The sequence below is a fragment of the Hibiscus syriacus genome, unplaced genomic scaffold, assembly GCF_006381635.1.
Source record: "Hibiscus syriacus cultivar Baekdansim isolate YM2019G1 unplaced genomic scaffold, ASM638163v2 tig00111330_pilon, whole genome shotgun sequence".
Classification (NCBI taxonomy): domain Eukaryota; kingdom Viridiplantae; phylum Streptophyta; class Magnoliopsida; order Malvales; family Malvaceae; genus Hibiscus; species Hibiscus syriacus.
The window spans coordinates 5546258-5559455 of NW_024063059.1; the positions used below are offsets into that span (position 1 = coordinate 5546258).

Here is a 13198-nt window from a genome sequence, read left to right on the forward strand (position 1 = left end):
ACCAAATAGTAGGCTATTGTTCCAACTTCTCATACCGATACAGGTGTGTTCATGATGGTTCTATATTATTGTTTTGAATTACTTATCTAATATGTTTTGGAATCCTGATGATATTAAATATTATGATTGCATGATATCTGACTTATCGTATGCATTGAGTTTTGATATTTGATTTACTGTATACTTCTAACATGATCTTTGGTTATCATAATTTTATATCTTATTTTGAAATATTAAATGTTTACATGTTTTAATGAATTAAACTATCATTTTCACTCAATTACATGCATATTTATTGTCATTGAGGGGTATTATTAGAAGAAGTATCTCAGGCTTAGTCTTTAACTTGTAAGACCTTATCGCAACCTCCAAGATTCAGTCGTAATGTCTATGCCAAGTTTAGGTGTTACACTTAGTGGTATTAAAGCGTTTGGTTTTAAACACTCAGACTGTGGATGAGTCCTAAATATTGTATTTAAAAAAGATATCTTCCTATATTTATAAACATCATGTCACTTGTTTTATGAGTTTGGACTAGATTTGAGATTATTGATGCCAGTCTAACTTAGGATTAAATTCATTATGTATATCCTTGTAAACCGATCACATGAGTGCTTGATGTTGTAGGCCAGGTCGTGGTTGTGGTCATGAGCAAGCGACTTAAACTTCTGTTTTTATAAATGATCCAATGCTAGCTCAAGGTCCTCTTGCTCTATGTGTCTATTCATCTACTTCCCACGACGATCGGGTTACACCTAAGATGGCCCTTCCGTCATTGAGGGCAAGTACACTAAGATGGATCAGAGTGCCATAGATAGAGCTATCTTTTGTATGTTTCAAATGGTGGCTAGGACTTCTGGTAGTATGTCTACTGTTCAGATGTTGAAGTCTCTAGTTGTTGTTAGAGTAGTTTCTTTTTAGGGCATCATTGGGGGACCTTCGACTGATGTTGAGTATTGCTTGGAGGATATTGAGAGAACTATGGACGAGAAGAAACTAAGGCCTGAGTAGAAGTTAAAGGGGGTACTAACCATATTGAAGAAACAATGTTATAGATGTTGGAAATTGATTTCCAAGAGTATTCTAGAGAATCAATTGATTTGGGATCTTTTCAAGGAATGGTTTAGAAGTCACTACGTTGGAGAGAGATATTTATAGGAGTGATGTCAAGAGTTTCGGAATTTAAAGAAAAATGACATGCTTGTTATGGATTATGATATTGATTTTATCATATTGAGTCGCTATGTTACAAGCCTTGTAGATAGTGAGTTGGATCGGTGCTTGAGATTCGAGAATGGACTCAGATATGAGATCAGTAGTTGGGTTTCTATCCACAGGAAGAGAAATTTTGATGCTTTGGTTGAGATAGCTAAGAATACAGAGGAGATCGAGTCAGTGGGGTATGAAGCATATGAGAGATAGAAACCAAGACCGATTTAGGAGGCCTTCTGGTTCTATTGACTTTTTTGCGTATCCCAACAAGAGAGATAGAGGCAAGTCTTCTCATAAAGGTTCTATATGTATTAGGCCTATAGCATCAACTACTTCAAGTGTTACAACTTCTAGTCAGGGTGGTTCTTCTAGGTTATCGTTGTTACCCACTTGTGAACATTGTGGGAGATGTCACTTTGGCGAGTGTAGGAAGAAGTTGGGTACTTGTTTCATATATGGGTCTGACGATCATTTTTTGAGGGATTATTCGGAACCAAGTGATACCCTTCAGACATCAGTTTGGATACTTGCTTGTGCTCAGAGTATAGTTCAGACTCCAACTGGAGGTCGTAGTCAATAGAGAGTATCTGGGTATGCTAATAGAGGCCGACCTTCTCAAAGTAGGGGTACAACTCTAACTGAGACAAGACAACCTTGTTTGGTTTATGTTGCTAGGCGTCGACAAGACTGAGATGAGCTTGATGTGATTGCAGGTATTGTTACTATTTATTTAGTTTCCAACTTTACTTTATTTGATAATAGTTCTACCCATTCCTATAAATCGTGTTTTGTATATTGGGGGTCTTAATACCCTAATCGAGAATACCAAGAGTTGGATCGAATTTATAAAGGGTGTCCTATAGAGATTCATGGGGAGATCTTTTTAAGTGATCTAATGAAGTTGCCTTTTGAGAAGTTTGACTTGATTTTTGGATTGGATTGGTTGAACAAGAATCGAGTTAATATGGATTGTGAGACCATATGAGTTATTCTGGAGATTCATGATGATATGAAGATAATAATGGTTAGGAAACGTTGTGGGTTCTGGACGAATGTTGCATTTGCTTTGGTGGATAAAAAGATGATCAAGAAGGGTTCTGAAGTGTTTCTTGCTTATATTTTGTATACTTAAAGTTCATGATATGGCAGAGATGGAATTTGGACCGTTAAGGAATTTTCATAAGTATTCCCTAAAATTTGCTTAGTTAACCACCAGATAGAGAAATTGAGTTTGAGATTGAAGTCTATTCCGGTTCGACACTAGTTTCAATGACTCCTACCATCTTCCCCTAAGGAGCTTAAAGAACTAAAAGTCTAACTCTAGGAGTTATTGGATAAGGGATTCATTCAACCAAGAGTTTTATCATGGGGAGCTTCAGTTCTTTTTTAAGAATAAAGATGGGACATTAAGATTATATATTGACTACCGAAAACTAAATAAGCTCACAGTAAAAACCAAATATCTCCCACCCAAGATCGATGATTTGTTTGACCAATTTTGAGAGGCTACTATCTTTTCGAAGATAGACTTGAGGTATGGTTATTACTAACTCAATGTGAAAGATTCTGACATCCCAAAGACTAATTTTCGTACTTGATATGGGCATTATGGGTTTTTAGTGATGTTATTCAGGTTAACTAATGACTTTACTACCATTATGGATATGATGAATTAGGTGTTTTGACCCTATCTGGACCAGTTTATGGTCGTGTTCATTGACAATATATTGGTGTATTCTCATATTAAAATAGAACACGATGAGTATTTGAGGATCTTTCTATAGACATTAAGAAAGTATAAGTTGTATGCGAAGTTGAGCAAATGTGAGTTGTATCTTTGTGAGGTGGCTTTTCTAGAGTAGATCATATCTGCTAAGGGTATTTGGGTGACCCAAGTAAAGTGGAGGTATTCTGAATTGGAAGCAACCCAAGAGCATCTCAAATATCTGTAGCTTATTGGGATTAGCTGGATATTACTGTCGTTTCGTTAAAGGTTTCTTCATTATAGCAACCCCTCTGACGAAGTTATTGAGGAAGGATGTTATGTTTGTCTAGTATGAGAATCAACGTTCTAGTTTTGAGAAACTAAAGATTGTTCTGACTGAAGCCCTAGTGTTGATTCAACCTGAGTTTGGGAATCATTTCTCTTTATATAACGATGCTTCTCATTCTAGGCTGGGATGTGTCCTGATGCAAGATGAGAAGGTTGTAGCTTATGCGTCCCGCCAGTTAAAGTCGTATTAGCGCAATTTTCCCACCCACAATCTGGAGTTATCTGCAGTGGCATTTACTCTAAAGTTCTGAAGAAACTAACTCTATAGAGAGAAATATTATATCTATACCTACAAGAGTTTGAATTATTTGTTTACTTTAAAGGAGCTTAATCTAAGACATCGTCACTGGTTAGAGCTTCTGAAATATTATAATTGTGAGATAGAATATCATCCAGGAAAGGCCAATATGGTGGTCGATGCCATGAGCCCTAAAGTGGTATCTGATATGAGAGCATTGTTTACTAGGTTGAGTTTACATAATGATGGTACCCTATTAGTAGAGTTATATGTTAATTCAACCTTAGTTGAGGAAATCAAGGCCAAGAAGCTCTTAGACGACTCCTTGTTTTCCATTATTGAGCATGTTGAGTAAGGATCGAGCTCGTATTATACTTTTGATCAGGATAGTATCCTATACTTTCACGACCGTTACAGTGCTCCTAAAGAAGGTGAGTTTAGGCAAACTATTCTTCAAGAGGCTCATAGTAGTCTTTACGCCATAAATCCTAACAAGGATAAGATATATACAAATCTTAATGTGTTACTATTGGGTTGGTTTGAAGAAGGATATTTTTTATTACGTAGTGATGTGTTTGGCTTGTCAGCATGTCAAAGCAAAAAATCGGCATACGTCTGGTCTAAGATTCTTGAGTGAAAGTGGCAGTGTATTAAGATAGATTTTGGTACCAATTTTCCCTTAACTTCTTTTAAAAAGGATTCTATTTGGGTTTTTTTTTATAGAATTACCAAGTCAGCTCATTTTTATTCTGGTGCAAGTTAATTATTCTTTGGACAAGCTGGCTAGGTTGTATATCTCCAAGATCATCAAAATTCATAATGTTCCATTATATAACATTTCTGACTAAGATTCGAGATTTACTTCTAGATTTTGGAAGGCTTTGTATGAGTATCTAGGTACTCGTTTAAACTTTAGTATGGCTTTGCATCCATAGACCGATGTTAAGTCAGAATGAGTGATTTAGGTTCTAGATGCTATGTTACGGGACTGTGTGATTGTCTTTTGTGGTAGTTAGGAAGATTTTTTACCTTTAGCCGAGTTCGCTTACAATAATACCTATCAGGATAGTATTCACATGTAACACCTCATGAGGCATTGTATGGAAGGAAGTGTCGTACTCCTATCTGTTGAACTAAGTTGCATGATAGGATGACTTTGGGACTAAAATTAGTCTTAGAGACTAAGGGCACTGTCAGACTGATTTGTGATCGCTTGAAAGATACATTCAATACATAAAAATCATATACTGACCAGAAGAGGAAAGACATCGAGTTTAAAGTTAGGGATCAAGTTTTCTAAAGGTATGTATGTGGAAGAAGGTACTGAGGTTTGGACATAAGGGTAATTTGAGTCTGAGATTCATTGGGGCGTATCATATTCTGAAAAGAGTAACACCTACTACTTATCAGCTTGAGTTGCCTCCCTAGCTTATTCATATTCATGATGTTTTCATGTGTATTTGTTGAGGTAATACTTTCGAGATCTGAGTCACGTCATTTAGATTGAGGATGTGAATTTGAGGCCTGATTTGTCTTATGAAGATAAACCTATTCAAATTGTGGACCAAAACGATAGAGTTTCTCAGAACATGTGAATTCTAATGGTCAAGGTTTAGTGGTGTAACTGCAGTCCCGCAGAAGGTACCCGAGAGATGTTAGAGATAATGTAGGCTCAATTTCTGCATCCGTTTAGATTAGGTAAATTTCAAGGATGTAATTTCTTTTAAGGGAGAAAGTTGTCACACACCAATTTATGGGCTAAATTTTCTTAAAATTAATTTTAGGGGTTAAATTGATATCTTAACTAAATTTTAAATAAATTCATAAAATAACAAAAGCCTTGGGACCCAATGTGCAATTCCACCAATTTCCAAGTGACTTTGGTTTAAAACTCCCAAACCTGAAAGTTTTTTTATTTAGAAACCCCAACTTATTCCATTTTCTCTCTATTTCATTTTTTTATCCATCTTCTACAAGAAACCTTAAACAATGTTTCATCACTGACCGTAGCTCTGTTTAGTGCACCGCCCATACCAATGGAATCCTTTTGTTGTATTGATCTACCGATGTCTACTTTGTCATCATCGTCGTTGGTGTGTAAAGGAGTGAGGTGAAACAAGTTCCCAACATTGTGATTTCGAGCTCTCAGCCATTCACCATTGTGAACCGAGCTTGGTAAGTAACTCAAAATCCATTAAAATGAATTATAGTATTTTTTTACAAATTTTATTTACCACTAGTTTCGTCACACTCGCCCCCCACGCGCAACCACTGCGTGTGGGGCTTGTCCACCATATGAAGGATATTCTGAAATCATGTCAACTAATGCGTTGACCCGTTTACTCATCTAGACTATACCCATTCAACTTAACCAAACTGGCCCAACTAAACTAGTCTAGCTAAACCAAATCGAACGGGTCCAACCGCATCGGAATGAGCTGCGTCGAGTTAAGCCGAGTCACACCGTAAGAAGTTGAGCCTAGCCGTTGATTGGTGTTTACTTTGACCATTGATCGATATTAACTTTTTTTAAAACCTCCTTAATATTTTTCAAAGTCTTGAGTTCGATTTTGCGGTCTATTTTGCCAAATTCTGACACGAAAGCTCTATAATAAGCCCATTAACACAAAAATACTTAGACATTTTTGCATTTCTGCATGATTATTTGAGCATTGAGTATATAATTGATTTAAGAATATATTTTTATGAAGGTACATGTGTTTTCTCTGATTGAGGGTTGACTAGATCTAATGTTTCCCTTTGAGCAGATCAATACGATCCACGTACTCTGAAAGTTACTCGTAGGTTTTTGTAAATTATTTAAATGTAGTTTATTAATTATTTTATTAAGTTAATGATATAGTTTCTCCTATTTGAAGGATCTAATGTTACCGCTGATCGTGATAGGCATACTTTATAGTTGTCTACCGTATCTGACTTCTTAGACCGATACATGTGTGTTCCTGATGGTATTATAGTACTATTATGAATTACCTATATGAGTTGTTTTGTAATTTGATGATATTGAATATTTTGATCACATGATATCTAATTTACCTTAAGCATGGAGTTTTGATATTTGATTTACCGTAAACTTCTGACATGATCTCTTGTTACCATACTTATGTATTTGATTTTGGAATATGGAATGTTTTAATGTACCATTTTCCTTCAAATACATACATATTTACTATCATTGGGGGTATTATTGGATGAAGTATCTTAGGCGTAGTCTTTGATTAGTAAGCCATTTCTACATGCTCTTCTGCTTTGTGCATATGGTAAGTCCTTACAGCAGGTCCTTATGCTATAAGTATAAGGTCATTACCGGGTGTACAGGTGGATGTATAGTTCAGAGGAACTTATACATTCTGGTGTTCGGATAAGGGTAGTGTTCATATTTTAAAAACATGTTTTATAAGTTAATTTTTATTGAAGTTTTTATCTGAATGTTTTTATACACCACAAGGATAACACTAGGCTTTTTAGCTCACTCTTAAATTTTTTTCAACTTTTCAAATTTTACTAGACAATAGGCTAGCAGACTTGGCATCAGGAGGATCAACTGTTCTTCTTTTTGAACCCAATGTATATTTTTATATGCCTTTTGTTATCTTTTGGTGTCATGTGTTATTACTATTGTATTTATGTATTTTTATCAGCAATATTTTACTCTGAACATGTTTTTATACGAGCTTCCAATTTCAGTATATGTATGTGTTTACCGTATGATTCTTACCGATGGATATTTTTGTATTTTTATTGTTATATATATATATTATTCACTGAAATAGATTCCTACTACGTTTTAAGCATGGAAAGGATTTATGAATATGATTTATGACTTCCTAGATTCAGTTGTAATGTCAAGACCAAGTCTAGGTGGTGTATGAGGATGATCTTTAAGATTTATTTTCATTTTATTCGGGCTAAAAGTGCTATTGCGACCTTCAACTGCAGTGGGGCAGTTTTAGGATCACTTCCCATGAGGTTGATTTGTGAGGTATTTTATATTTGAGCTAATGTTTTTAAGGTTTTCTTTTTAGTTGTGAAATTCAAATTCTTTCATAATTTGTGCAATTATATTTTTCAGTTACATATATAGGCTAAATCCATCAAAGACACATGTTTAGTCGCGTACTCTTTACGCTACAATGTAGTGAACCAACCTTCTCGGACAATATATATACAGTAAAGTCAAAGGTACTTATGGCCCACATTATTACTTATAGGGGGTTTCTAACCTCCTAAACCCGACCTATGAGTTACAGCTGAATCAGAGAAATCTCGCTGACCCCAGAAATAATTTATGAATGAAAATTTATTTAACAAATACTTTTACAAATATTTACCAAATATGATATCAAAATAAACGCATGCCACATTTAAAGAGGTTGAAAACAAGTTTTAAACTCATGTTGTATATAATTAGGACTACACCTCTAATAGCCAAACTGGACCTATAACTGAATAATATGAAAAGGGAAAAACAGAAACAAAGTGAGCTACAAAGCTAAATGTGTCCTCTATGGTAAACATATATCATTAAATATATATAATGACACAAATAATGCATAATAGTAACATTAGGATTTAATCATCAGAGTGTCACATCAATAATATACAACCATACCTTTTATTGCGGATAAATAGAATGGGGACGTTATTCTCCTAAGAAGAACCCAAGTCAGAATAGATCGTGGAACACATCCCATACAAAATAGAGCGGGGAAAAAATCTTATACCGAATAGAGCGAGAAATGAATCCCATATAGAACCGAGCGGGGAACAAATCTCATACAGAACAGAGTGGGGAACAAATCCCATATAGAATTAGGATGGGGACTAAGCTCATGTAGAATCAGGACGGGATATAATCCCATGCAAAATCAGGATGAGGATATAATTCCATGCAAAATCAAGATGAGGGTTTTTCCCTTCGTAAAGGATCTCATGCACTAAAAAGACGAGGATTATGCCCTCTATAGAGGATCCCATGAAGATATCAGAAATAAATCAACATGCAAACTAATGGTGAAGTCATAATATTCATAAGTCAAATATGTCACACATATATATAAATATATATAATCAATTCATGAACATGTTTAGCAACATATAGCATAACACATTAAATATATCGAACATATCAAGGGGACACACCTATAGTAGCTAATCAATACTGACTAAGCGTTATGTTTCCCTCGGCCAACAATACTTGATGCGGAACAAAAACCGAATGAAAATATACATTACTATAAAAGAGCTAAAGTAATACTTAATTAAACAGAATCAACTAGAAATTCAAATAATAACACACATGCTATCTCGAATCGAACGTGTGAAGTCGAGTTGAGTTGAACGAAGAAGATTCAGACTAACTAGAGAATGGTACAAAGACATGTGACTGCCTTCCTAATATAATATCAGATATTAAGTTCATAAATTTCATAATTCACTTAACATAAGTACATTCTAAAGTACTAAAATATGTAAAAACAGGGCTTTGCGACCAGAATTTGACAAAATAGAATGCGAAAACGAACTGAAGTCATCAAAAAACGTTAAGATAGAGGTCTTAAAAAAAGTCAATAGTTAACGAGTTAAAGTCAACGAATTTGGTCAAAGTCAAAGGGTCAGATCGGATCAAGTCAACTAGTTCACTATTCGAACTACTTGGACGAAGCCCACTCACGCACAGTGGCACGTGGGGGCACGTGGGGCTAACTACTACGGCCGAACAAAACTATGGGAAGTCACATACAAGCATCAGTTTCTCAAAACAAATCGTTGGAGATGAGATTTTTAACGAAACTCGAATCTCTTCCTCCTCCAAAAAAGCTGCAGTGATGAAGGCTTTTAGGTCACCTAACAAGGAAAGAAAAAAAAGAGCTCTAGGAGGAGAGAAGATAACGAACAAGAGGAGGAAGAGAAGGTTCTTCATTTCTCAACATTTTTGCTTTAATTCTGTTGCATGCCATCAACTTTAAATATATTTTCCCCCTTTTTCTCAGTAATTTTGAGCAGAAAAGAGGAAAACGAAGATGGTTTTTTAAGAAGCCTTCCCAAATTAAATAAAAATACATCACAATGAAGCAAAGACTATAACTACTACTACTACAAGTAGTGCTAAAGAGGCCATCTTCCCTGAAGGTGGTGAAGCTGAGCAAAGACATGCCATTGCGGTGGCCATTGCCACAACAGTAGCTGCTGAAGCAGCAGTAGCCATATCATAAGCAGTCGTTCACCTTACTCAGCCTTTCGTTTTCATCACACGATATTTTTCCGCCACTGTTATACAGACAGCTTTCAGAGGACATCTGGTGACTAAATGCTTGTTTTTTCTGGTTGTAACCAAGTAAATATAGTTCATGTTTGGGATGGCCACTAGTGTTTTTTGCAGGCTAGGAGAGCTCTTCGGGCACTAAAGGGGTTAGTGAAGCTTCAAGCCTTGGTGAGAGGTCACAATGTTCGAAATCGAACAAATAATACACTTAGGTGCATAGAAGCCATGATTAGAGTTTAAGCCCGCAGGACGTGTAATCAACGTAAGAAGATTTCTGCGCATGAAGCAAGCATAGAATTCGTGTTTAGTGACCCCAACAACACCATTGTAAATACTACTTTTCTTCAAGATGAGTTAAGAAAAGTTTATATGCAGTGTATGGAAGAGAGCTGCAATGTGGATGATTGGATATACCCGAAAACACTGCATGAGATTCAAGCCATTCTGCAGAAAACAAAGGAAGCTACCTCAAAACATGAAAACGATCTTGTTCGTGCCTTCTATCACCAGGTTAAATGATGTTTCCAACTCTTAACTATGTTGCTTGCTATTTTTACAGACATAACTGATGAAACCATTTTATATATGCATCTGTTTCATGAAGCCATTCTTTTGGATTCTTGGTGTTACTAATGATTTTTACTACAGTTTCACAATCATGTCATTTGTTTTCTCACTTTCACAAGTTAAAACAGCTTTGAACTGTTGACTTTCTAAGTATCTTTTTGTTTGTTGGGAAAAAAATTGTATCGATTCTATGTGACTATTGATATGATAATGGAGGAATTTTCTTGTAGTACCTTGAGGAGAATAAAGAGTTGATTATGGCCATAATAGAGAACCAAAACCAGGGAAAGCTGGCTGAGATTGCCTCGTGAGTGACCCTTTCTTTAAAAATCTTTCCTCCTATTCAAGGATAGACGTAAGGACGGTGGGAGTACTTGCCCTTGAAAATTAAATTCTCAAATATTTTAGATATTTATTTTATTTTCTATTGTTAATTTGTTTTTGCTTCTTAAAATTTTACAAGTTCGACCTTTTTCAAATTTTATAAGTTTATCCTCCTTGATATAAAATCGTGCATCACCCATTATTTACAACATTATACCAATTGTTATAAGGCCCTTTTTGTACTCCATAGTTTCTCCTGTATTTTCTTGCATTTCACCTGTAACTGGAAAGTTTGTGTGTTTAATTGGCCTTCCATCATTTCGCTAATCTTTGAGAGTGAGTTCTTTACCTTAAATATTTTTCTTTGGTAATTAAGTTTTTTAAGTTGTATCATATGTGCAATTCAGTGCTAGTGTTTCAGCTAATAATTCAGTGCTAGTTTAGCGCTTAACTTCTAGGCCTTATCATGTTTGCAAAACAACATATACATTCCATTTAACACTTGGTCATCTGTATTTTAAAGATGAGACGAATGTCTGTTTACCATTGGTTTGCATATATTTTAACGTTTGGTTCACGGAATATAAAATTACCAGTGGGAATAAAAGATTACCAGAGAATATAATTACTGAGAATATTGTATTTTGTGTTTGGTTGGTTTAGCAGGAATGTAAGATTACCGTGTTTGGTTAAAGGAATAAAAGATTATTGGAATGTATATTTGATCAAATTGTCCTTATTATATATTTATTTTTTAACAAGTTAGAAAATATTTATATATTTTCTTTAAAAATTTAAATTTATAAAATTTATATAATTTTTTTACAAAATTGAAAATATAATTTATGAAATGGTAAAATTTATTTTAATCTCTGAACTTCATATAAAATTTTAATTATAGATTTTTTTTTGTAAATCTAAAATAGTTTAAGGATAAATTTATAATTTAACCTTCGTAGAATTTTTATTATTCAATGACAGAATAATGATATTTTTGAAAGAAATTTTTTTAAGGGCATTTTAGTCCAAAACACCGATAATCCAATAATACCTAAGGAAATGGAGATAATGAAATTCCCGGTAATATTCTCCAAAAAATCCACTATTGGTAATGTATAATTACCGGGAATGACATTCTCGATCAACCAAACGGTGAATATGTATTTCATTCCCATGAGAATCTTACATTTCCCCAAGCAAACACACCCTAAGGAATTGAAGAACGGTGACCACTATGGTGCAAGAACTAGGGTTAGATCTATATATTTAAGTCTTTTTGAGTAATACAGTCAGTTAATCAGAACTGTAAACTAGGATATCTGCTCTCATTTTATAAAGAAAATGATTCAGGTATCACGGCACAGCTGCAGCAGAACCTAATGCATGTAGCTAAAATCGCAGATGCACAGGCACAGGGATCAACATCTTCCCAGGTTGTCCTGGAGATTTCTTCGGTTTAATATCTTTCGATTAAGCAACATGCATTTCATTTATTTGAACTCATTTGTGAAACATTGAAGATGCCTACGCAATCCACAACGCAGCAAGAGCAACATGAGCAGTCCTCACAAGCTGTAATAGATAAGCAGCATTCAGATTTCTTAGCTTCAAAAGTTCTTTTCCATTTGAACGATCAGCAGCAGCAGCAGCAATCAGAGCAAACAATATATCTCCAACAGCAGCAACTAAACCAGCCACAAGTGGGGTGAAGATCTGCTGCCGCTGGTGGCACTTATCATGGGGTTCAAGCTGGGATAGGTAACAATGTCATGAAATTTGAGGAAACAAACAAGATAGCTCAGAAGATGGAGCGGGTAAAGGCTTCAGAAACTTTGCCTATGGGCAACGCTAGGTAGAGTGAAAGCATGACCAACACGGATACCACGGTGTTCATATTGTGTAGAGCTCTTCGGGTAGTTCTCTGCCTCTAGTAATCAGTTTTTATATTGCTGATTTTCATTTTGGTACCATGAAAAATGTGGAGATAACGGTAGGTGCATACATGTGGAGGGCTAACTTGGTTCATTTGCCATCTCTTTGGTTTAGTTGTTTTTCACCTGGAATCTCACGGTAATATATTTTCTATTAGTGATTCAAATCATGGTATCTTACATGTAAGGCAGAAGTAATCTTCGCATGATTAAATAATAACTCAGAATTGAGGTAAACTCATTCGGTATCTTCTAGAAGATAATGCTGCCATGGTACAAGACAATTTTGTTCGATAAGCTTAAAGGGGAAAAAACAACCATTGACAGATTGATTATCTTCAGCTACCAGCTGTTTCCCTACAGAACTTGAGTTAGACTTTCTAGGATCAGAGACCTTAGCTTTCAGCACTTGTCACATTTGATCTGTCAAAATTTGCTCCATTAACTTCACTGGGATCTTCAGATTTGCAAAATACGTATACATTTGAGAGACATCCACCAGAACAAATGCTATTGGGATGTTCGATCTGGAGTCCCTACAGCTATGAATGATCAGCAGCGTTTTTAGAGATGACTACAGTTGTTAG

The 13198-nt window shown here is 35.3% G+C and overlaps 1 pseudogene; it reads left to right on the top strand.

The window, feature by feature from the left end:
• The first annotated feature begins 10167 nt into the window (after positions 1-10167).
• LOC120158745 lies at positions 10168-12640 on the top strand (annotated as a pseudogene).
• Positions 12641-13198: the final 558 nt, after the last annotated feature.